The sequence below is a fragment of the Cryptomeria japonica genome, chromosome 10, assembly GCF_030272615.1.
Source record: "Cryptomeria japonica chromosome 10, Sugi_1.0, whole genome shotgun sequence".
Lineage (NCBI taxonomy): Eukaryota > Viridiplantae > Streptophyta > Pinopsida > Cupressales > Cupressaceae > Cryptomeria > Cryptomeria japonica.
Window position 1 is genome coordinate 815,820,019 of NC_081414.1, and position 25,337 is coordinate 815,845,355.

At 32.8% G+C, this 25,337-nt stretch overlaps 3 non-coding genes and 1 pseudogene across 3 annotated transcripts; 1 reads left to right on the forward strand and 3 right to left on the reverse strand.

Moving 5' to 3' along the window:
• The first annotated feature begins 17,077 nt into the window (after positions 1-17,077).
• Positions 17,078-17,149, forward strand: TRNAW-CCA (transfer RNA tryptophan (anticodon CCA)). The gene has a single exon. It is a non-coding gene; the product is annotated as a tRNA-Trp (tRNA).
• Positions 17,150-17,352: 203 nt separating this feature from the next.
• TRNAA-AGC (transfer RNA alanine (anticodon AGC)) lies at positions 17,353-17,425 on the reverse strand. Its single transcript has one exon. It is a non-coding gene; the product is annotated as a tRNA-Ala (tRNA).
• Positions 17,426-18,874: 1,449 nt separating this feature from the next.
• On the reverse strand, positions 18,875-18,977 carry LOC131036605 (U6 spliceosomal RNA). The gene has a single exon (XR_009104125.1). It is a non-coding gene; the product is annotated as a U6 spliceosomal RNA (small nuclear RNA).
• Positions 18,978-22,826: 3,849 nt separating this feature from the next.
• On the reverse strand, positions 22,827-22,881 carry LOC131068444 (U6 spliceosomal RNA; annotated as a pseudogene).
• Positions 22,882-25,337: the final 2,456 nt, after the last annotated feature.

The window sequence follows — 25,337 nt, forward strand, 5'->3', positions numbered from 1 at the left end:
TAGGGACAGATGTCATTGAGTGAGAATTGGTTAGTCTTGACACCACTATGAAGCTGTTGGGCGAGATTCTCGACTTGTTCCCACAACATCTCCATTTCATTTGGAGGAGGAGGTGGTGGGTTACCTCGAGGAATGTTATATCTGATGGGATCTCTACCTCTTTCCTCTTCATGGCGACTTTGTCTTTCTGATGCTTGTCTTAATTGGGCAAGATCAAAGTCAGAGGGGAGTTTTGCTCCTTCTTGAGCGAGTCTTAAGAAGTGAGCATCCGCATTGCTCCTGAGTATTTCGTCAAAAAGCCTGTTAAAGAGAGGGTTATGCTGAGCCCTTTCTATTGTTGCAGGAGTGGGAGTACTTGGGTTTTCGTCATCGACATTTCCTCCAAGTGCTTCTTGAAATTCATGGAGATTTTCCTCTTCTTCTTCTTCCCTTTCTATTTCTCTTTGCCTTGATTGTGATCGGGTTTGAGCCATTTTGTTTTGCAAGCTTTTTGTTGGCGTTGATTGAAGATGATGATGAGTTTTTGATGAAATGCGAGATTGATGGTCGGTGAAGTGTGTTGCACGTGGATCTCTAGCACTTTTAAGGTTATCAGTGGTATCAGTGCCTCGTCTGGAAGTGGAAGGATCCCTTTGATCTTGTGATGGAAGTGGATTTTTGAACATCAGATGATCGTTATTGGTTGTTTTTGGGTTATGTCCTTCAATTTCAATTTCTCCTCGATCAATAAGATCTTGAATGAGATCTTTCAATCGGTGACAATTACTTGTCTTGTGTCCTCTTCCTCTTCCTTGATCTGGTTTGAGCCATTTTGTTTTGCAAGCTTTTTGTTGACGTTGATTGAAGATGATGATGAGTTTTTGATGAAATGCGAGATTGGTGGTTGGTGAAGTGTGTTGCACGTGGATCTCTAGCACTTTTAAGGTGGATGTAACCAAAATTCCTTCTTTGAATTGCTTGTTTGTTTGATAAGTTTTGATGTGATAAGGTGTAGAGAAATATGAGATGTGTTACAGATTTAACTACCTAGTAATGAGAGGATTCACTCATGAACTAGTTTTAACCTGCGTAGATGTGTCTCTTAGGATGAGCTTATCCTAGATGTAGAAACAATCTAAAAAGTGATGTGATGTGTTTGATTTCAAGCAATATCTAAAAGAGAACTTGGGACAAGAACCTCTTAATGTTTTGAGAGTTGGGACAGATTGATGATGAAGTGATGATGTATGAGTGAGATGATGGATGAAAATGTTTTCAACTTCAATAAAAACTTTGTGTTATAAATGGGACAAACTCTATCTCTTCCCTTTCGGGTGTTGGTGGTATTTTTCGAGCTGTGTTGTATGTGATACAGACGTTTGGGAAGAAGTTAGGATTAATCTTTCCTCCTTGGTTTTTGTCATAACTCAGAGCTCTATATTGCGTAAAAGCTCTGCGGTTCAATGATTTGGAGTCAAATTCGTTTGTTTTGCCTTGAAGGTAGAGACGCATGTGACGCAGAAAGACTCTATGTGAGACAAAGATTTGTCTATTTATATAGAAGAATTTCCTCCTTTTGATCAAAGCCTTTGAGCTCAATGGTCTTCTTTTCAAGTTGATATTCTGATGATGCTTCTTCTTTCGCAAGATGTGAAGAATGGTCATAAAATTTGACTCTTTGTTGTTTGTACCTTGTTTTTGATGTGTTTGGTTGTTTTGACAGATGTTTGGTTGGATAAATACTTTGTTTTTGGGAAGTGATTTTTTGATTTTTCTTTGACAAGAAAACAAAGCAAGCACACAAACACAAGAATGTTGCCCCAAAGGCACAAATGAGTATGGGTCTAGATCAACCCAATCCTTGGACTTTTATATAACCCTTCCTTTAGATGTATTTTAAGGTGTATTTTCAAAGCCTGAAGTCGGCTCAATTTGCACTTGGTCTTGACTAAAATGAACACACTTCAAACACTTTTTATCCCTAAGGTCAAATGGCCAGTTGTGATAAATTTAGCCCACATCTTGATATTTCTTCGACTTTGGTACTACATACCTTATGAATCCCGCCTTGGCAGGTAAGGATGTGATATACTAAGTCTTGCATGAGCATAACAAATAGATGATCCCTATGATGGGGGAGTCACCACTTTTATCAAGCCACAAGTGACTTTTCAAAAAGCTATATTTCTACTCAAGGAAATATGTATGGTGAGTATCTTGGGAGCAAAACCATCTATGCTCTTGCACTAAATTATATCGCAAATATCTTCAACCAATAGAATAGGTGGGCTACTACTAAAAGGTGTTTAGTCATGTTCGATGTTTTTGGACATAAGTTCATTCTGCAGTGACTCACTTAAGAGCCTTGTAACTGGTGGTGGGGCCCATTTGTCCTTTCGGCCAGTTACACTGTAGGAACAGCTATACCCAAGGCTACAGCTTTCGTTCTCACCTGATTTCTATAGCGGCTCGAAGGATTTACCGCTCGAGGTCATTCCCAAGAGTATCGATCCCTTGGTAGGCCTCTCTTAAAAAAATAAAATTTTGAGTGTTACTAACACTTTTCTCTTGCACCTAGGACCATGAAAGCCAAGGGAGAGGATAGTGTGTGTTAGAAGTAGGACCACTCGACCAACTCTTTGCACAAGTGTGCCAAGCACGAAAAACACTTGTTCTTTTTAATCTGTCATTGCAATGTGATCTAACTATTTGGAGATGTTGCTCCAACAATCATGGTGTTTTTTTAAACTTCAAAGGCAAAATATTTTGTAAACTAGGAACTTTGAAATCCTAGTCAACTGAATTGAAAACACGTCTTGCTTGAAGTAAAATTGTTTTTGAGCTTTGAAGGAAAAATGGCCTATTCTTTTTAGATTGCCCCCAAAACAAAGTGTTGATTGTAAATTTCTTTTAAGTTGATGCAAGAAAATAAATTTTGTTTTGTTGATTTTAAGCACCAAAACGAAGTTTGTTTCCTAACTTGCAAGAAATAAAGTTGTTTTGTATAAGTTTGTGGTTCTTTTTACCTTGGAACAATGAAATTATTTTTAAGAGCCCCAAACAAATGTGTGATTCTTTTTTTAAAAGCCCAAATTTGAAATGTGAAGTTAATTTTAAACCAAAATAAAAAGTGAATTCATTTTTTTAAAACCAACTTAAAAAACAAGTTAGTAAGAAATATAAATCTACTTTTTAATCTAATTTAAATCTGCACAAAAGAGAAAAATAGTTAGTAAAATCCGCCTATTTGGTGGGCTTCTACAAGCCTAATTTTTTTTTTTTTTTTTTTTTTCGGTTACAAGGTGATTTGTACAACGTTCTGTTACAATAGCGCTAGTCTGCATTTGAACAGAGGCACTATTTAACAGAAACGCACTAAAAGAAAGGGAAAGACAAGAGAAGGCAAAAGCACTGAAATAGGGTGAATAGCGCCAAAACAATGTCAAATGCGCCAAAACAGTGTCAAAAGCGCAACCTGTGTGACATTTTCAACATTCAAACATGTTATTGGTTAAAAAAAGTTGATCTTTTTGGTGTTTGGATTCACGTCGGATTCACCAAATGATGCTCTGCAAAAAGGATTAGAAAATCTGTTTGATGGCAACACACACAAGAGCACAAGAAACAAGCATTAGTGTTAGCAACAAAAGATTATCCTAAACAGACATATCAAGAGAGATATTAAGCATGAAATAGAAAGCATATAAACATAGAATAAAATAGCTATACTCCTCCAAATGCTAATCAAGATGCTCATAGTTGCTCCTCCCTTGTTCCTCTCCTCTCCAAGTCTCAAATGAGTGTAGCTCTCAGCTTTTAGCACTAGCCATGGATGCCATATGGAGATTCAAGATGGTTGAATATGATAAGCAAATGCTATGCAAGTGTAGACAATGATGCTATGAGAAAGCTCTATGCTAATGCCAGTATAACAATAATACTCTAATGCTTCCTTTTTTGCTTGAGGAGAAGGGTTCTATTTATAGAAGAAATGGGGAAATGAAGGGTTAAGATTGAATGGTTTAATCAAGGGCCAAGTTTGAAAGTTGGGGATCCATGTGCACAATTGGCACCAATAAAATGGTGACAAGTGTCAACATAAGATTGGGTTGAGAGAAGAGGTTGGAGGCATTAAAGGCCTGAGAAGACCTCATGGTTATCTAGAGGCTAAGGGTCAAGTCCAAATTAAGATTACACACTGGATTAAGAGTTAATCCAAGGATAAACCTTTGTGCAAATGTTTAAGAGATAATCATGGTCAAAGCATTAATGGCCTGATGAGACCTTTGGGTTGGGTAGAGGTTGAGTCAAAACAAATGTTTTAACCATGTGGGAGGGTTTGAGGTAACCATTAATGGTTATTGGAGACTTTGGGGATTAAGTGGTTGAAGGTTGAAAGCCTTCAATGGTTATCAAAGACTTTGAGCCATTTAGTGGTTGAAGGTTGAAAGCCTTTAATGGTTATCAAAGACTTTGAGGGTTTGAGAAGTGACTTCCCTTTTGCTTAGGAATGTGACAAAGTTTAGAGAAGGGGTTAGGTTATTTAGAAGTGATTAGAAAATTCTAGAAGGGGTTTAGGCATGCAAGTGGATTTTGTAGGAAAATGCAAGTGGGAGAAATTTTGGTATTTTCAATTAAAATAAAATCATTTATTTCAATTAAATGGTGTAATTTGCATTTGGATAAATATTCAAATAAATATTAATTTATTTAAATGAGAAAAAGGAAGATAAAGCATTAAAATGCTTGAAGACTTTGAGGGAAACCATTAAAGGCTTGAAGACTTTAAGGAAAACCATTAAAGTCTTAAGAAGACTATAGAAGGAAGCCATCAAGTTTGAAGACTTTAAAGCCATCAAGTTTGAATACTTTAAGGGAAACCATTAAAGGTTTCAAGTGGGTGAGGATAAATAGGATTTTAAATAAATAATTTATTTAAAATAGTTGTGCAACTTGCTTTTGTAGGAAAATACAAGTGGGTGGAGGATAAAGGTGATTTAAATAAATTATTTATTTAAAATAATTGTGCAACTTGCTTTTGTAGGAAAATACAAGTGGGTAGAGGATAAAGGTGATTTAAATAAATGTTAATTTATTTAAATGTGAGAGGTGGGATTTTGGGGGATTTAAATAAATATTAATTTATTTAAATGTGAGAGAAGATTTAATTAAACAAATATGATTTATTTATTTAATTAATGGTCTGAATTTGGTTAAGTGAATTAAATCAAATAAATTGAATAATTTATTTAATTAATAGGAGAAGAGGGTTAAGATGAATTAATTAAATATTAATTTAATTAATTATTAATTGATGGTTAAATAATCAAATAAATATTAAATATTCATTTAATTAAGTGGATAGATTTATGTGACTACAATTTCAATAGTGAAGAAAAAGATGAAGTACTACAAGAAATCATTCTTTATTTATGCAAAAATGATCGGTCACCATCAGAGATTAAGTCTCAGACACTGGATTCATTGTATAAAGAATTGGATAACAAATGGCGCATTGCCATTGAAAAGGAACAAGAGATTAGGGAGAAATATTTTGCACATTACTTCCCCGAACTCTCAAATTCAGAATTATTTGATGTATCAGATCAAAATAAAGGTCTCTTCTTCACAAGGAGAAGAAGACTCTGGTTGTTGGAAGGGAGAGTTGATGATGTAGAAAAGGATACACATCAACACATGGCCCATGCTATCAGCTCACACAAAGCTCGAATGGCCAACCTCCAAGCGGAAAAGGAACCAGTTATTTCCAAACAGGATGAAGTTTTTGATGAGGAAGGAAACCTGGTGGAGGAACCAATTGACACCATAGATGTCGATGCCCTGGATACAGAAGATGTCACTCAGGATATACCATTTTAGGGAATTGAACAGGGGTAGCACGGTGATCAGGGTGGTGAACAAGCTGTGGACACACAACAAGCAGCAAAAGACAAGGAAGAAGACAAAAAGAAGAATGATGAAGATGAGAAACAAAAAAAGGAGGAAGAGAAAAAGAAAGAGGAAGAGGAGAAAAGAAAAGATGAAGAGAAGAAAAAGCAAGAAGAAGAAAGGAAAAAGAAAGAAGAAGAGGACATGGAAGAAAAGAAGAAGAAGGGAGAAGAAGAAAAGAGGAAGAAGGAAGAAGAAGAAAAGAGGAAGAAGGAAGAGGAAGAAAAGAAGAAGGAAGAAGAGGAGAAGAGGAAGAAGGAAGAGGAAGAAAAGAAGAAGGAAGAGGAAGAAAAGAAGAAGAAGGAAGAAGAAGAGAAGAAGAAGAGGGAAGAAAAAGAAAAGGAAGAGCAGAAGAGGAGAGCAGAGGAGAAGAAAAAGGTAGAAGAAGACAAGGAAGAAGAGAAAAGAAGAGAAGTAGAAAAGAAGAAAGCTGAAGAAGCCAAGGAACGTGAAGCGGCAAAAGGCTCTCAGTTGGAGACTCCGAAGGCAACCGGAAGTCAATCCTCACTGGTTGATCTTTCTAGTCCTATCGATCTCCAATTTGCAAGCGATTCGGAGCTTATGCAAAGCATCAAGGTTTCTCAAGAGCGCCTTGAGATCATCTGCAGGAAAAAGGAACAAGACATCATTCAGGCAGCTGTAGACACACTTACCGGTTTAATCCCTGGTACTAATCTTCCTGACACTGATTCATCACTAGCACAACTCAAACTTCTATGTACTGTAGTGGATGATCAGGTGCAGAGCCTAGAAGAAGCAATTGAGGCCAATGTAAAGAAAGAGCACCAAAAGGCTCTTAATGTTGCTCCGGTGAAGAAACTGAATGAGCTTAGGACTGAACTGTCAAAGGATCAAAAGGACATAAGGAGTGCTTTGGATGAGGGAAACTTGCTACTCAGCAAAATCTGTCAACCTCATCTGTTCTGTGATGATGTGCTAGCTAAGAAGCAACGGCTTCAAACAGACTTACAGTCCTACTTAAGCACATTCAAGACTCCTTACGACTCCTTTGCGGCATATGGGCAAACCGTTCACCGGTTCCAGATCCAGTCAGCCAAGATAGAGCAAGAGATCAGCACAAGATCTAGGGATTTGCAGGAACTCCAACTGGTATTACTTCCACGACTGCAAATTCTTCAGAAATGCTATCTGAACCTGGAAGCACTAACAGTCACCCAAGAACTGAGCACAATAGATGCCATGGAGGAATAGGTATCACAAATGCAGACAGAGAAGGAAGTGGCGACCTCCCTACTTGAGTCCTGGTCTCTCTCCATGAAACAATTTTTGCAGGACTACAAAGCGGTTTTTGACAAGTATTATTCACTATTGTCATAAACTCTTTTATATATATATGGAATCAGGTTTTTGCAGCGGTACTTTGTCATTGTTGGCAAAGGGGGAGAAGTATATGGTTTTAAAATTTTGATGGTCTTAAATTTTTGAAATTTTGATATATCAGGGGGAGAAGTATATCAGAGGGAGAAGTATTTGTTTTAAAATTTTGATATATGCTGTGATATATGCTATATGCTCTGTTGATTATGCTCTGAATGCAAAATTGCTATACACTCTGTTGATTAAGGGATAGTGTATATGCTTAGAGGGAGCAATTTTGTTAATGGCAAGTTTTTGTTGTAAAACACTTAGATGTCAAAATTTTATTTTCCTAAGTGTTGCCATCAATGCCAAAGGGGGAGATTGTTGGCATTTTTTATGTTTATGTTGTGATTGTCATTGATGGACACACACTTGTATTGAGATCCCCTTTATATGTATGAGCTCATGCTCAACCGGTATTTGTTCCAACCGATATGTTGTACTCTAGTCTTTAAACTAGTAGTGATTTTGCAGAATGTGTTTCCTGGTCTGAAGCGGTTCACAGATCACAAGCGTTACGAGGAAGCAAAGCGGCACAACACATTCTTACCAGTCTTCATTTTTGTCAAACCGGCAACCGACATTTTGTATGAACCAGTAACACTGTGATGAGTTACCAACCGGCATTTTGTATGAACCGGTAACACTCTGTGATGAGTTACCAACCGGCATTTTGTGATGAGTTACCAATCCACCGATTGTTTGATGGTGCCAACACATTGACGGTGATTCTTGTGTTGTGTTACTGAGTATGTCTAGATTCACTGAACCTAGGAAATTGTAATGTAATCCTATTGGACCAACATGAAATCAGATTCCTTTAAAAGGACATCATGTCTAGGGTTTTTGTGTTGTTGTTGAAGAAGTTGCGAATAGGGTTTATGTTGAGCTAGGGTTTAAGGTGGAAGTGTAGAGCGATCTTATCTTAGAAGATCGAGTTGTAACTGAGAGAAATAGAGAAGACTGAAGTAATGCTGGAATGCATTAGCTGTGAGCAATACTGGATCTAACCAAGCAGTTTGTGCTAGTAGATAGATCAAATACTTGTTGATTACTCACATCTTTGACAAGTTTGTAGCCCTTAATCGGGTAGGCCTCAAAGCCTTTGTAAAATCCTCTAACAAGGTGGTTCACACATGTGAATCTAAAATCATCTAACAAGGTAGTCTTTAATCGGACTTATCTCCTAACAGAGATTGAGATTCTTAACAGGATCTGTTCTGGTGAAGAACATTGTAAGACCTTAACCGGTCTGGTTTCTATTCTGCAGATAGTGACTTGTGAGTTCCATCTCACCGTGGTTTTTCCCAGTTGGGTTTCCACATAAAATATCTTGTGTTATGGTTGTATTGCTTTTGTGGGTGAATGTTTTATTCGCATTTTGGTTTGTATGTGTGATAACCGGTTTGATTGTCAGACTGCTTTACCGATTTATCTCTAGACTGTGTAAGTGTTTTAGTGCAAAGATTTTTGGCATACTAATTCACCCCCCCCTCTTAGTATTCATCATTTTTCAATTTGAGAGTTTATGTGCAGATTTTGTAGGTCGGGAATTGTCTCGTTATATGCCTTTGGATTTCAAACAGAAAACAAACTGGAGGTAAGAAAGCGGAATGACATTTGATTTACCTCCAACATTTGGATAGTAGTCCTCCTTTGGTATACTATTTTCTCAATTTATGGATGGTTGTGCAGGTTGAAAAGGCCACAGATGTAGAGAGTTTGGTTTTGTTTAGTCTAAAAAATGCAATTTCTACTTTTGTATGTTTCCTTGATATTTTCCTGCAAACCCATCGCCTTCATAGCCTAATTATCTGTGGCATTCGACCATTTGATTCAATTAATTTGCAGTTTACAGAAGCTTTCTAAGATTTTTGGAAGGTAATTCTAAATGCCTACACAACCACTATGTGTTTGTTGCCTATTTTTTGATCCATCTCTACATGGGTTTTTCACTGGACTGCCTGCATTTTAACATCAATGGTTAGAAAATAAAAAATAGTTTGTGCAAGATGATCAAACAAGTCAAGGCCGTTTGTTTTTAAGTTAATTCATCAAGCAACATTTTTAGCGTGGTAACTCTTGATGATGGGACCATATTGAGATGTGATAATATTTTGCAACACCAAATAAATATGATTCAAATTGTATACTTACATTGTAAATGTCTTAATTTTTGAGTTGCTACAAAGTAGGGCCCACAAAGGACAACCGTTGTAGGCATTTTAAACGATTGCTTTTTTAATCATTTATATTATTTATTTAAAGCATATTGATAAAACACAGGTGTGCATAGAAACATCTAAATTTTATTTTGAAGCAAATGCCAAAATTTAATGAGATTATTATATAGGTTAGATAGTAGCTATATTAAGATAGTTATAATAGTAGTTAGATTTTGAATTTATTTTAGTTTTTGAATAAAATAAATGAAATAGTAAAATCAGATATAAATAGTAATTATATTATATTTTAATTAAAAATCAATATGTTTACTATCATTAAGTATAATTAAAGTATTAGAATAATAATGAATATTTTCAATTTTATTCAAATTAAAATAAAATCTTAAATTATAGATATAAGGTTTTTACATATAATTAAAAAAATTAATCAAAGATGGAATTTAAAAATAATCCAAAAAATAAACGTTATTTAACAAAAATATAATATAAAAGAGTAAACAAAATCTAAATCTAAATAAGTGTATTTAATTATTTTTTCAATAAAAAAGCACATTTTAAAACGAAAATCATTTGGTGACTTAAATTATTTTATCTAAATTATTAATTATCTTTAAAATTAGTTTACTTCTAAGGGTGTTTATTTTGACAAATTCACTCAACACATGATTATGACATCATACTCTTTTTGGTATTTGTGAACCTTTCAACTTTACTATAAACCAATAAACCTTATACAAAGTAAAAAAAAACTTAATAATAAATTAAGTATTATATCAATATTAAATACTTAAAAGAGTTTTCAATATGATCCATAAAAATCATCTAAAAATTAGAATTATTTTTTAAAATTTAATTTATTTAAAAATTTAACTATTTTACCTTCAATTTTATTTATTAATATTGAGTTTATTTATTCTTAATATTGTTTGTGATATATTAATTATATTTTTTAATTACATATTTTATCTTTATTTTAATTCTACGAAATTTCAAATATTAGTTTTACTCTTTAGTTTAATTATTAATTAACTTAATAAGTTTGATATTTATTTTTTAAATTTATTATTTTTATTCTTACTTGAATTTTGATATATTTTAAATTTGCATGCAATTTATTCTATTTTAATTTGTAATTTAAATTTAAGTTTGTAATATATTTTTTCTTCCTCTTCGTCTCTATTTTTTCCCTCTTAATCTCTCTCTATATCTTCCTATCTATTTGTATCTTTATATCTCCCTCTACTTATATTTCTTTATATATTTTTCTCCATCTTCCTCTCTTGCAATATCTTCATCTCCACCTCTATCTTCCTCTCTTCTGCAATATCTTCATCTCCACCTCTATCTTCCTCTCTTCCCCTTTATTTATAGATATATCTTTTCTCTATCTATCCATCCACCTTTTTCTCTCCCTCTCTCTTCCTACACCTCTATATCTATCTCTTTGTCTTTGTATATCCATCTCTCCTTCTATATCTATTTTGTTATCTCTCTATTTCTCTCCACCCCTATAACTCTCCCTATCTCTACCTCTCTATATATCACTTCTCGTCTCTAAATTTATCTTTCTATCTATCCCTCTCATTCTCTCCCTTTCTCTATATATTTATCTTTTGTATCGCTATCTCCTTATCCCCCTCTCTCCCTATTGCAAACATAACATGAGCCTATTGGTAATGGAACCTGGTTGTCTTATTTGTTCAGAGGCTTTGTTTCAATCATGTTTAGGTCATTGTAAGTGGATGCATAGTTGATTTAAAACTATCACATATCCATTGAGACCTTTGTCACGCAAACAACGTTATTTTCACACCAAAATAGACTAGAACTTTCCCTTATTAACCTCTTTGGCATACCCATTGCACACCAATCTAAACTTTGTAAAAAAAGGAACTATTGTTTACATAAAATTGTTCCTTTGTAAAAAAAGAACAGGTTTTACAACCACCAATATCAATATATTAATCAGTATACAACGAGACAACAATTTGGTTGTAAAATTCAAACTCAATCACATACAAAGAGCATTGTACTCAAATGTCATCCTTATGGGCATTTTGTATATCCAGGCATATCTATGTTGCATACCATTACACATTGATGAATGTCCATACCCTATTTGGAAACTCCCATTTTTGGCACATGCAAGGAGGATGCGAGCAAAGATTTTTACTAGGTCTTCTCTAATATACTCCTATCATATAAATTATATAGACCTACATGATCAAAAAAATCCAATACATTTCATATTCATGATCAATTTGAATCTTCTTAGATTAAATTATAAATAAACTATATCTGCACCATTTTTTATTCAACAAGAACATAAAAAGCATATAAAATTCCATAATGAAACCAAAAAATGTGAGCAACAAATCTATCTAAAACTCCACCTGTAAATCCATCACCATCACCAACATAAATTAGTATACTAAGATTGTGATTATTTGAAACAACTAATTCTTTATTATTCTACACCAGAAGTGTATAAGCACAACATTTTATCACAATCTAAGCCTTACATATTTAAAGAATATTGTAAGCTATTATTCTTTAGTTGCGATACATTTGCTAATGTGACATTGTACATAATATTGTTTAAAATCTTAGTTGTATGGTCAAAGCTAAAGCTTAAGTCTTAACCTCTGACTGTTGCATATTGAAGATTAATTAAAATATGTTTATTATATTTTGGTAGTTGTGTATGAAGCAAGTTTTGGCAAGTCGAATTCCATTCAAAGATTCTTTCTAGGTTTATTTTATGTTTGTTTTAGACAAGGTTATGAGGCATACAACAATAAAAATTAGCTTAGTATTGATCGCTAAAGGTTATTAAAAATGAAAATCTTAAATTAAACTAACTGAAAGAAAAAATTAAATTACTACTTTAGTCTTATTAAAGATTGTTAAAGCTTATTTTTTAGATGGCCAATCCCCAATCTGGATGCTAACTGGATACATGATTTATATATATATCTCTTACTTTATCTTCCTATCTCTCTCATCCCTCACTCCCTCCCTATTCCCTCCCTATCCCCTATCTATCCATCTATCCATCTTTATATCTCTCTTCCTTTCTCTTCCCATATATCTCTACCTCTATCTCTTTTTCTTGGCATCTCTCTCTCTCTCTATCTCTTTCTAGAAATATCTATTCATATACATCCATTTCTATCCCTCTCCTCCTCCCTCTCCTCTTCCTAGACCTCTATATTTTTATCTCTTTTCCTCTCCATCTTTATATCTCCATAATTCTTCTTTTATCTCTCATTCTATATGTATCTCATATCTCTCCATCTCTATCTACCGCCATATCTCTCCCTCTCTCTATCTTTCCTAATTTAGAGGTTTTGTTTTAATCATGTTTGGATCACTAACACTATCTCCACATCTCTCTCTCTCTCTCTCTCTCTCTCTCTCTCTCTCTCTCTCTCTCTCTCTCTCTCTCTCTCTCTCTCTCTCTCTCTCTCTCTCTCTCTCTCTCTCTCTCTCTCTCTCTCTCTCTCTGTGTTTATCCCTCCTTCTTTCTACCTCTATATCTCTATCACTCACATATACACACTCACTCCTTGTTTCTCCTTTCTTGTCTCTGTCTATCTCCCGCCCCTCTATCTATCCATCACTATCTCTATTACATATATATATCATCTCCTTTATCTCTCACTCTTTCCCCCTCTATCTATATCTTCCCATCTCTCTCTCTCTCTCCCTCTTTATCTATATATAGCTTTGGCACTTCCTATGTCTTTATATATCTCTCCATCTTCCCCACTCTGTCTCTACTTATCTCTATTTTTTGCCTCTTTATCCATCTCTTTGTCCCTCTTCCTCTTCCCCTATATGTCTTCATCTATCCCTCTAAACATCTCTATATCTTTATCCATTTCTCTCACTCTTCCTCTCTCCCTCTATCTTCATCTCTCCCTCTATCTTCCTCTCTCCCCCTCTATCTCTAGACATGTCTCCCACTATTTACTGATTCATCTCTCTCCCTCTCTCCCCCTCTTCTTAAACCCTCTATATCTATATCTCTTTACCCCTTTATCTCAATCTCTCCATATTTATTCTAATCTCTCGCCTATGTTTATCTTGTTATATTTTCATCTCTCTCCACCCCTCTCTATATATTGCATCCTAGCTCTATCTTTATCTTTCTATCTTTCCCTCTCAACTAGATAGAGTGATGGAGTGAATAATGAGATATAGATAAAGGGAGAGATAGGGAGATAAAGATAAAGGGGAAAAAGTGAGAGAGAGAGGGAAAGGTAGAGAAATAGAGATAGAGATAGGGAGGGAGAAACAAGGAGTGTGTATGTGAGTTAGAGAGAGATAAATATATCAAAAGGAAGGGAGAGGGAGTGACAAAAATAGAGGGAAGAGAGGATTAGAGAGATATAGAAAGAGGGAGTGATAGGTATAGGAAATGACATATAGGGAGAGGTAAAGAGAGGGATATATAAAGAGAGGTAGAGAGGGATATATAGAGAGTAGGAGAGATGGACAAAGATAGAGTAAATAAGAGAGAAAGATAGAGATAATGAGATATAGATTAAGATTTTAAAATATTATATATTAATGATATGTTATATTATGTTTATAGAGTATAATTATAAGTATAAGTATAATATTATTTAAGAGTAAATATAAAATATATAAAATATAAAATATAATATTAATTTGTAAACTGCAATTTTAAAATAACAATTATTTTCATTTTGAAGATAATAGACTACCTCTTGATCATTAGGAAGTTCTATAATATATTAATACTAATTATTAGTATTGTTATTCAAAAAGTATTTATATTTATTTAAAACTTATTTTTTATCTATATATTTTTTAATGTTAAATAATAATATTATTAAAAAAAAATTTATAAATAAAATAATCAATCATTTATATTATTATATAATAATTATGAAAAATAAATAAAAATAAATATTTAAATAGATTTAAACATATACTTTATTATTTTTATTCTTTAATATAATATAAAAATTATTAAAATCTATAGAAAATTAAAAAATTAAAAAGAACTAAATATAAAAAGAATCTGAAAGGTCCAAATTAAAAGCTTGTAACATGATGTACGGGGACAAATGGTACTGTTTAATATTATTTAATTTTTTATTATTAGGTGGAAACCAAAACTTCCTTTTCCACCTATATGTCTAGGAAATACCTAGTATGTGGTTTGTGTTTTCATGCTTTTACTGTAGAAGTACATAACAATGTGCAAGTTGTGTGGGGCCCAACACTTGTTTAGCTGTGAAGATTTTAAATTCCTTGCTATTATATCATATCCGCCACTACCAATTTCATTTAGAAGGAAGTCGCTTGAAAAAGAGATGGAAAGAAGCAAAAAAGGTACACACATATGCAAGCTATTTTACTTCGCATGCAAAACCACGAAAGTCAAAGCAAGTACGCCAAGTTGTATAGCTATCATACGACAAATCAGAAAATGTTCCCACTATCGTTCTTTCACGTGGACGGATAAATCTTTCATGAAAGTCACATTTTTGTAGCCATCACAAATACACAGAAAAGGACAACGACGAAAATCGATGAATGACGAGTATTGATGAATGGTTGAGAGCGCTCTGATCATCTTGCATCTCTTCTAAAGCATTTTTGCCTCCTTTTGTCATAGATTTTATGATGGCAAATTAGCAAATGTTCTTTAGGATGATTATATATTACTATCCGTTTTGGGCATTTTGTACAATTGTTTCAATTTCTTGCGTTGAAACATTATTTTGTTTTACTGATAAATGCATTGTTTGCAAGTCAATATTTGAAGATCAAAATTGGCAATTGATTTCATCAATGCCTTGGAGAGTATTGGCAGCCCTTAAATTAGCCTTCCTTTCTTAATGATCTGTTTCATGTACATCTAAAAATTTCTCTGCAAACGGGAAATTTTCAAAAGAAGATGTTTTAATGATTGTTTAAGTCCCTTTAAATAGATCAAATAAATTGATGTTTCTTATCCTTTTAAAACTTCATTTTTTCTCTTAAATTTATTTCATATAATTTTCTTGCAATTAAATCATTTACACAATTGATAAAACAAATGCTTATATTCAATACAAAATAATGTAAGTCATATATTCAATTCCATAGTATTTGTAATTATATGAAATATGTTTTATCGAACTAGATATATGGCAATTTTTTGGTGTTTTGTAACCATGTATTAAGTGTTTAAAAGAATGGCTTTGGTTTGAATTTTTTTAATAGATCAAATAAATTGATGTTTCTTATCCTTTTAAAACTTCATTTTTTCTCTTAAATTTATTTCATATAATTTTCTTGCAATTAAATCATTTACACAATTGATAAAACAAATGCTTATATTCAATACAAAATAATGTAAGTCATATATTCAATTCCATAGTATTTGTAATTATATGAAATATGTTTTATCGAACTAGATATATGGCAATTTTTTGGTGTTTTGTAACCATGTATTAAGTGTTTAAAAGAATGGCTTTGGTTCTAATCATATTTTACACACGACAAATTCTAAAATATGAATCTTCATATCCTTGATTTCAAAGACCCGATATTGGTGATAAATGAATGATCTCTATCTAGATTACTCGTCAAAAAATTAAAATTTGCATTATATCACTTTATCAATTATTGTTTTGGCTATTATTCTTCTCTATAGTTTGAAATCAACTATGCAACTATGTATTCTCTTGCAAGAATCAAAATACAATTGAAACAAAACCTCTGAATGGGGAAGATATGCAAACAAAAAAATTAGGACCTATTCTACACATGTTGATTTTGCATTTTCTTGAGAGGTTCCAAGGACATTTCAAATGATTATATTCAAGCAAAGATAATGTAAACCATGTATTCAATTTCATGGTGTTTGTTATTATAGTGTGCATACTTGCTTGTAACACTATTAACCATTGATCATTTTTTCATGTTTATATATACTACCAAGTTCTAATGTATGATTCTTCTTATCCTTTATTTCAATGAACTCTTCTTGGTGATAATGAATTATCTCTATATGATGAATTATTAAACTTGTTCAACTTATTAAAAATTTACGATTTACAATATTTCACTTTATCAATTCTTTTTTTCCAATATTTTTCAATTTTCTAATGTTTATTATTTTGACCAAAATTCTTCTATTCGACATACCCATTGCACACCAAGATGCAATTGCTAGTATTAACATATCATTGATGAAAAATACGTTGGAAAAGATTAGAACTAAATGCAGAGAGAATTAATTAATTGAGAGAACGGGCAAATATGCCTTTAATTTTTTAAATATAATGCAAACATATAATCAAATAATGCACCTTTCATCTTTGTTGTCGTCTAGTTCGCTTTAGGTTAGCTGGCTTCCACCCAAGCGAACCGGGTTCAAATCCTGTCAATGGAATTGTTTGCTTTTTTACTAGTAGCAGGACCGCTTCTTTTTGCACATTTCATGTTTATGTCTGTCTGTACACCGTTAGTATTTTGATCAGAGAAATTAAATTTTCTCAGGCTAAATAGATTGATTTTAGTGAAAAGAATTTGTATTTGCAAATGATATTGTACGAACGGGATCCGTGGCGCAATGGTAGCGCGTCTGACTCCAGATCAGAAGGTTGCGTGTTCGATTCACGTCGGGTTCACTTTAAAGATTTAAGTTTTCTGAAAATTTAAAGAAAAGCAAATGCAGTTTTCTGAAAATTTAAAGAAAAGCAAATGCAATGGATATCCTCCTGATCTTTTTGTAAAGCTTTTACTCTCCCCAGTTGAACAAAAACAATAGGCCAACCGATTTCGATTTCAATTGCAGGCGAAATAGAAAAGATACGAAAACCAGCGAATGCATTGGAGATGCGGGGTATCGATCCCCGTACCTCTCGCATGCTAAGCGAGCGCTCTACCATCTGAGCTACATCCCCCACACACTGTTCCTTCTATTATCTGGAATCTTTTTCTAAAACGGCAAAAGTGTTGCAAACGAAATCGACAAAGGAGCAGAACCTACATGCCACATCAGTAGTAAGACACAGGATGATTTTGTTTATCATTTAAAATCCAAGTTTGGTATTGTTTTGAATTGTTTGATTGAATGCAGCAGAACCACATTAATTCCAAATCAGATTTTCAGTTTTCGTAGCGTCTTTCCAATTTGTATCAGATATGGGCTTTTTGTTTTGGTGTGGATTTCTCATCATACCATACGAGGGATGATGTTTTGTCCTTAAATGCTGTTACCGTTTTTTCAATTTACTTTTTCAATATCCTAATTAGCTATAACACTTGGATAAGAATAATGATGTCCAAGCAACCATTTCTACCATGCAAAGGTAGTATTTCGTAAGAATCTATCACCATGAAAAATTTAGGGATACTTTGTCTAAGTAATTTAAATTAACAAATTTGATTTGTTTCCAAATTTTTCATTGTTAATGAAGGGTGCAAGCTTTCTTTCAATATTTATCTCTATCAAATACCTTAATTGCCTATTTTGTTTATTCAAGACTGAAATATAAGGGAAAATTTCGTATCATGCATATCATATTTTACTTTACGAGAATACATTAGTCATACAAGATATCTAGCATGCAACATGAAGAAGACAAAGATTTCTACCCAAAAATCATCTTAGTCACTCATGAAAGTTGATGGTAAATTCCCTTACAAATGGCTTGGATACTAACAATCCATAAGTTAGTTATATATTTGATCTACACATCTCCTCTAAATGCACATTCCAATGATATGAAAGCATACAAAATAAGAAGGTCCAAACAATATGTACAATTACGTTGTATTATTGAGCTTCATTTCAATTTCGATGAGTTCCTTGGTAAAAAATTAATCCTTAACATTTTATTGATCTTAGAGAAAGGAGTTTCATTTCAATTTTGATAAAATCTTTGGCAAAACAATCTCCATTTTAATTTCAATAAATTCCTTGATAAAAAATTAATCAAAAATATTTTATTAATCTTGACGAAAAAGATACCCAAACGAACAATATGTACAATTACTTGTTAGTTCTTGTTAAGGCAAGATACTATTGAATGCATTCAATTTTAAAATTAATCAAGAATATTTTATTAATCTTGACGAAAAAGATATCTAAACAAACAATATGTACAATTACTTGTTAATTCTTATTAAGGTAAGATACTATTGCATGCATTCAATTTTATTTTCTTATTAGTTTAACCAATTTTATTTTCTTATTAGTTTAACCAATCACTACAAAAAAAAAAAAACTTTGAGCAATTTTTTTATAATTTATATTTAAAATGATTATAAAAATTCATTTCTCTTTTATTATTGATGTCTATTTTAAGTAATTCCTTGATAAGAATTTCTTAATAATTCAGAATATTTAAAAAAATTTGGACCATTTCTCGATTTATGCGTGTCATCCTTGCGCAGGGGCCATGCTAATCTTCTCTGTATCGTTCCAATTTTATCGGATGTCTCCGAAGAGACACTATAATAATAGTAACTCTTTAAATTTAAAGCCTCTAATTTAATTAGTTGTACGACATGTGGGAGTAAAGTAAGAAATAAAATCGCACCTACTAAGGCCATGCTCTGCCTCCGCACACTACTAAAATCGCACCCACTAAGGCCAAGGAAATTTAATTAGTTGTACGACATCCTGACAATTTCAAGTAGTCCTCGCTTAAAAAATCAGATATCCATTTGAATGCCGTCATATTCTCGGAATGCCAGCTGATTTTGGGCTCTAAATTCGCCGGTTTAAGGCGGCCACATTGCCCGCCTTAAAACTTCAGCCACACTTTTTCAGCTTAGCAGACAACTTTTTCTTCCATCGATGCAAAACATTTTATGTGCGAAAGAAACATGTTTCCAAAACGTGTTGAGTTCATTGTATTACGGAACCAGTGTTTTGACCATTAATGTTATGGGCCATTGGAATCACGCGTTGACACACGTGGCAGATGCAGGGATTCTGTTTTGTTAGCCATGGCTTCTTTTTAGATGCCGTGTGAGGTTAGGAAAGAAAATTTGTTCAATATTTAATTATGTCCAGAGGCATCTACAATGACATCAAAATGTTAGTAAACAAAAATCTATTTTTGAAACAATTTGACATGTAAATGCATGAAATATGTCTAATGCCATGTTTCAGCTTTTGTGGAGGTGTTATTTTATTACTCCAAATAAAATAGAACCCTCGCCACTTGTCTCCAGCTATTTTGAAGGACTCTAATAGATTTGTATTCTTGGTGTTTAGTATTTTAGAAGAACATTTATTTTAGAGATGATTATCTTCTATTATAAGATATCTCTCAGCGTATTTTACATATAAAAAAAATATAAGTATACTAGTAGTAAATTTGTCCCATGACTACATATTCATCTTTACCGGTTGTGTGCGGAGGCCAAGACTAAGATTGGACAGTCTGTATATGAGTTTATAGATAGTTTATACTAAAATGAGACTACCCTTGCTTGAGGCACCTAATTGTGCTACAAACAAGGCATACATACTTTACTCTCTTATTGAATTTGAACTTGTGACCTCTATTTCAAGACCACATTTGTTATTAATGAGACAAGATTTCAATTTGTCTTCACCATAACTTCTGAGAATTGAGGAAGTAACTTCCAAATGTAGAAACTTTGTAATATGTTGAAAAATATCTTATAATTTTTGTGATTAACTTTGTATATGGTTGGATTTAGTCTTCTTTCTCTATTTGTCTTTGAGGATAAGAACTTCATGTTATGTTCTTTGAGTATATTGTTTTGTGTTGCATATGTTCTTTCAGCGATAATTATGTTTTGTAAGTGTCTTGGTTCATTCTTTCAGCCCCCCATTTCTATATATATATTTATATTGGAATGTTAAAATATAGAGTGGACTTTATCCACTAGAAATAATGTTCAATACAAGTGAACAAAGCTATGCCTCATTTTCAATATGTGGATAATCATGACTATGTTCTAAGAAAAGAAAAATAATAATTCTACTATTTATAGCATGATTCTATAAAGTCAATTATTAACTAAAAAGGAAGATAGATGAATATGATTGTTAAAGTTATGTAGTTATAATCCAATATTTACTAGTAAATTTGTCCCATGACTACATATTTATCTTTCTTCCTTTTTTTTAAGTTTATTTATACATACATTTTTTTAATTTTTTTTTTGGAAATAATAAGATTATCTAGATATTGACATATTTGCACTTTTTAAGTAGTTTATAACATGATAAACATATATAGCTTAAATTAGAACTCGTTCATTAGTTAAATTGTCCCAACCTTGAGAGAGAAGAAAGAACCAATCCAATTGCTCTTATGAAAAATTTGAACTTAGAAGATAGCATAACTAAAAATATACAATCATTTTCGTCAATTAAATTACAAATATTTATAAAAAAATATAATTTTAATCATTACTTGAATAAAGATAGAATAATCATGAGGCTATTGGTAGAGGTGTACGTAAGGGGGTGTGACATTAAGAAATTGAATGCCCCAAAAGTTGTTATTGTTCTGCTCACATAATCATCTAATGACAAAATTTATCAATGCTTAGAGACATTTAGTGTTAGAATTCATTTGATTGAGGAATTTCTTGAGCAAAGGGTGTCATTGAGAACAACATTTGTGCAAGGGCAATTTTTCCCTTGATAGACTATCAAAATATTTGATGAACAAATGTTCCTGTAAAGCTCTAACATATGAGATGATTGATTGGTCTTGCAATTGATTTGTAAAAACATAATAAAAGTTATCCGTTTTTTTGAAAAGAGTTTTTTTGTATCATTGAATTTGTAAAACAATTTCTATGACATATGATACATAAAATTGATAATACAAAATGGTCCAAGCTCTGTACATCTCTCACCTTACATGATTACTATTCTAAAGGAACTTCATCACACACATGAATAAAATAATATTTTACATGATTGCTAAATCAGGTAAGAAAAGGTACATTTCATATCGACTTTAATAATTTAATTTAAATTAATATGAACTTAGATTGATTAATTAACAACGAAATCGAATAATTGACAAAACAAAATATATTAAAATTGATTAAATTTGTTTGGATTAACTTACACTTTGATATAATGTCAATCTTGATTATTTTGTTGTTGAAAACGATTTAGAAACTCTCTCTCCCATTCACTCCTCTATCTCCATCCATATCTTTTGATAGTTCTATCTCCCTATCTCCACATTTCTCTCCTTATCCATCTCTCTCTCTCTCTCTCTCTCTCTCTCTCTCTCTCTCTCTCTCTCTCTCTCTCTCTCCATGTCTCCCTCTCTCACTTTCTCCCTATCTATCTATCTATCTATCTATCTATTTCTACAAGTACATCTCCCTTTCTCTTCCCATATACCTCCATTTCTCCCTCTTTATCTTCCCATTTATCTCCATCTCTCCATCTCTCCCTCTTTATCTCTCCATCTCTCTATCCCCCCCTCTCTATATCTAAATCTACTTCTTATTTGTCTATGTATGTACAACTCTCTCCCACTCTCCCATCTATATCTTGTTATATCTCTATCTCTCTCACTTCATCTCACCATCTCTCTCTATCTCTCTTTCTCTCTCAATATATATATATATATATATATATATATATATATATATATATCCATCTTTATCTCTCCCTCTACCTCTTTATATCTCTCTATCTATTAGTCTCCCTCTTCTTCTCTCAATCTATCTTCATCTCTACCTTTATCTTCTTCTCTTTCCTACTATCTCTAGACATGTCTGCCTCTCTCTCCCTCTCCCTCTTTGTAGGCATCTATATCTATATCTCTTTTAATCTATCTTTATCTCTTGATCTTTATTTAATTCTCCCTCTATCTCTATCTCTATCTCTCCATCTCTATCTCTCTACCTCTCTCTCTATACATCACTTTCTACCTCTATCTTTATCTCTCAATCTTCTATAGATATATTTCTCTTTCATCTATATCTATCCCCTCTCTCCTCTCCATATCCATGTCATCTCCTCCTTCTCCATGTTGTGTACGGTTGTCATTGCACCAAAAGTTCAACCTATTAATGCTCACTACAACCACCAGACACATAGAATCCACGGGAGGCAGTTAAGCCATGTTGCAAACCCACCGCTTGTGCTACACAAAGACCAGGGGTGACACACCTTGCAACAATCCCCCCCTCAACACAAATGGGATTTGAACCCACAACCCATCTCTGTTACCATTTGTTGCGTACGGTTGTCGTCGTACCAAAAGGCCGACCTGTCAATGCTCACTACAACCACCAGACACAAAGAATCCATGGGATACGGTTAAGCCATGTTGCAAACCCACCGCTATGCTAATCTTCTCTGTATCGTTCCAATTTTATCGGATGTCTCCGAAGAGACACTATAATTAGTGTAACTCTTTAAATTTAAAGCCTCTCATTTAATTAGTTGTACAACATGTGGGAGTAAAGTAAGAAATAAAATCGCACCTATTAAGGCCATGCTCTGCCTCCGCACACAACGGGTACAGACGTGGCTTCGACTTAACAATTTCAAGCAGTCCTCGCTTTAAAAATTCAGAATGCCGTCAAATTATCGGAATCCCAGCTGATTTTGGGCTTTAAATTCGCCGGTTTAAGGCGGCCACATTGCCCACGGTTTCGGTGTCTACCGTATCTCAAAACTTCAGGCACACTTTTTCAGCTTAGCAGACAACTTTTTCTTCCATCGATTCAAAACATTTTTTGTGCGAAAGAACAATGTTTCCAAAACGTGTTGAGTTCATTGTATTACGGAACCAGGGTTTTGACCATTAATGTTATGGGCCATTGGAATCACGCGTTGACACACGTGGCAGATGCAGGGATTCTGTTTTGTTAGTCATGGCTTCTTTTTAGATGCCGTGTGAGGTTAGGAAAGAAAATTTGTTCAATATTTAATTATGTCCAGAGGCATCTACATTGACATCAAAATGTTAGTAAACAAAACTCTATTTTTGAAACAATTTGACATGTAAATGCATGTAATATGCCATGTTTCAGCGATTGTGGAGGTGTTATTTTATTACTCCAAATAAAATAGAATCGTCGCCACTTGTCTCGAGCTGTTTTGAAGGACTTTAATAGTTTGGTATTCTTGGTGTTTAGTATTTTAGAAGAACATTTATTTTAGAGATGATTATCTTCTATTATAAGATATATCTCAGCATATTTTACATATAAAAAAAATATAAGTATGCTAGTAATAAATTTGTCCCATGACTACATATTCATCTTTACCGGTTGTGTGCGGAGGCCAAGACTAATATTGGACAGTTTGTGTATGAGTTTATAGATGGTTTATAGTAAAATGGGACTACCCTTGCGTGAGGCACCTAACTGTGCTACAAACAAGGCATACATACTTTACCCTCTTATTGAATTTGAACTTGCGACCTCTATTTCAAGACCACATTTGCTATTAATGAGAAAAGATTTCAATTTGTCTTCACCATAACTTCTGAGAATTGAGGAAGTAACTTCCAAATGTAGAAACTTTGTAATATGTTGAAAAATATCTTATAATGTCTGTGATTAACTTTGTATATGGTTGGATTTAGTCTTCTTCCTCTACCTGTCTTTGAGGATAAGAACTTCATGTTATGTTCTTTGAGTATGTTGTTTTGTGTTGCATATGTTCTTTCGGCGATAATTATGTTTTTTAAGTGTCTTGGTTCATTCTTTTAGTCCCGCATTTCTATATATATATTTATATTGGAATGTTAAAATATAGAGTGAACTTTATCTGCTAGAAATAATGTTCAATACAAGCAAACAAAGCTATGCCTCATTTTCAATATGTGGATAATCATGACTATGTTGTAAGAAAAGAAAAATAATAATTCTACTATTTACAACATGATTCTATAAAGTCAATTATTAACTAAAAAGGAAGAAAGATGAATATGATTGTTAAAGTTATGTAGTTATAATCCAATATTTACTAGTAAATTTGTCGCATGACTACATATTCATCTCTCTTCCTTTTTTTTCAGCTTATTTATACATTTATTTTTTATTTTTTTTGGAAATAATAAGATTATCTAGATATTGACATATTTGCACTTTTTGAGTAGTTTATAACATGATAAACATATATAGCTTAAATTAGAACTCGTTCATTAGATAAATTGTCCCAACCTTGAGAGAGAAGAAAGAACCAATCAATCAAAATCACTAATCCAATTGCTCTTATGAAAAATTTGAACTTAGAAGATAGCATAACTAAAAATATACAATCATTCTCATCAATTAAATTACAAATATTTATAAAAAATTATAATTTTAATCATTACTTGAATAAAGATAGAATAATCATGAGGCTATTGGTAGAGGTGTACGTAAGAGGGCATGACATTAAGACATTGAATGCCCCAAAAGTTGTTATTATTTTGCTCACATAATCATCTAATGACAAACTTTCTCAACGCTTAGAGACATTTAGTGTTAGAATTAATTTGATTGAGGAAGTTCTTGAGCAAAGGGTGTCATTGAGAACAACATTTGTGCAAGGGCAATTTTTCCCTTGATAGACTATCAAAATATTTGATGAACAAATGTTCTTGTATAGCTCTAACATATGAGATGATTGATTGGTCTTGCAATTGGTTTGTAAAAACATATTAATAGTTATCCATTTTTTTGAAAAGTGTTCTTTTGTATCATTGAATTTGTAAAACAATTACTATGACATATGATACCTAAAATTGATAATACAAAATGGTCCAAGCTCTGTACATCTCTTACCTTACATGATTACTATTTTAATGGAACTTCATCACACACATGAATAAAATAAGATTTAACATGCTTGCTAAA